This window comes from Protopterus annectens, chromosome 3.part0 (genome assembly GCF_019279795.1).
Source record: "Protopterus annectens isolate FY-2018-M chromosome 3.part0, PAN1.0, whole genome shotgun sequence".
Classification (NCBI taxonomy): domain Eukaryota; kingdom Metazoa; phylum Chordata; order Ceratodontiformes; family Protopteridae; genus Protopterus; species Protopterus annectens.
In genome coordinates, this window is record NC_056731.1 from 1,532,327,159 (window position 1) to 1,532,328,849 (window position 1,691).

The following is a 1,691-nucleotide window of genomic DNA, read 5'->3' on the forward strand; positions in this document are numbered from 1 at the left end:
AGACTCTTGAGAACTGTGGAACCAAAACTGGCCCTGTCTCTGGAGGCCAAATCTAACTTGTAATGAGAGACAAAGGTATGAGGAGTGGCCCAAGTAGCTGCTGCACAAATGGTATCAATGGGTAGTCTATCCTGAAAGGCTGTAGAAGTGGATAGACTCCTGGTTGAGTGTGCTTTCGGTTTAGAAGGTAGTTGCTTGCCTCTGAGAGAGTACACATAAGAAATGGTGGAAGACAACCATCTGGATAAGGTCACTTTAGACACTGGGAGACCTTTCCTGTTTTCTGCATAGGAGACAAATAATTGGTCCGATTTCCTGAATTGTTTCGTTCTATGCAAATAGTACCTGAGCTGACGATGGACATCCAAAAAATGAAGCTTTTGTTCAGCTCTGTCAGAACAGTTTGGGAAAAAAACTGGTAGATCTATGGATTGATTAATATTGATTTGAGACACAACTTTGGGGAGAAAGGACGGGTTCGTTCTTAAGGATACCCTGTCCTTATGAAAAACCAAGTAAGGTGAACGGATGCAGAGAGCTTGAATCTCGGAAACCCTTCTTGCTGAAGTGACAGCCAGTAAAAATATAGTTTTCCAGGTCAATAATTTCAAAGAACATGAGGCAGACGGTTCGAAGGGAGGTAACATCAAGGATGCCAACATTAAATTTAGATCCCATTGCGGAGGAGGATGCTTTATCGGCGGCTTTAGGAGAAAAACTCCTCTCAGAAAGGCCTTGCATAACCTATGAGACATAATGTTATGATCATGCAAGCCAACATAATACTTGGAAATAGCAGCCAGTTGAACTTTTACTGTAGATGAAGAAGATCCTGACTGAAAAACCTCAGCCAGGAAATCTAAAAGAGAATGTACAGGAGCAGTAAAGGGATCAATATTCCTGGAATTTGCCCAAATGGAAAAACGTCGCCACTTGCTAGCATAAATGGTTCTGGTGGACGACTTTAAAGAAGCCACTAAGATGTCTCTGACCGAATCAGAGATCATCGGAAGCCTGGCTAGGGAAGGAAGTGGAGCAACCAAGCAGTGAGGTTGAGAGAATGAATGGCCCGGTGCTGTTGACCCGACTGGTGGATCAAGAGATCCGGAACTGGGTCCAGATGCCAGGGCTGCACCAGGAGGTGATGATGCAGAGACGGAAACCAAATTTGTCGAGGCCAGTAAGGGGCAATGAGAATCAACTTGGCCCTCAAAGCGGTGGCTTTCTGAATGACTTGTGGAATCAAGGGAAAGGGAGGAAAAGCGTGCAGAAGTCCCGGGCCAATCCTGGGTTAGAGAGTCTCTCAGGGGTTGGCCTGGTAGGGGAAAGAGGGTGAAAAATCGGGCACTTGTTGTTTTGGGGTGTAGCAAAAGATCGCAACAAGGTGTGCCCCACTTCAGAAAAATCTGGTCCACTACAGATTGATTGAGAGACCACTCGTGAGGCATGAGAATGGATCTGCTCAGCCTGTCTGCCAAGAGGTTGGACCTGCCGGGATGTGCGTTGCTATCAGAAACCGATGAGAGGAGATTGCCCATTGCCAAAGTCTGAGAGCTTCTCGACACAACGGATAGGACCTGGTCCCGCCCTGCTTGTTGATGTACCAGACCACGGACATGTTGTCCGTTTGTACTGCAATAGTCCCTACGGGAAGAAAGTCGTTGAGGGCTTGCAACGTTAAAAGCACCGCT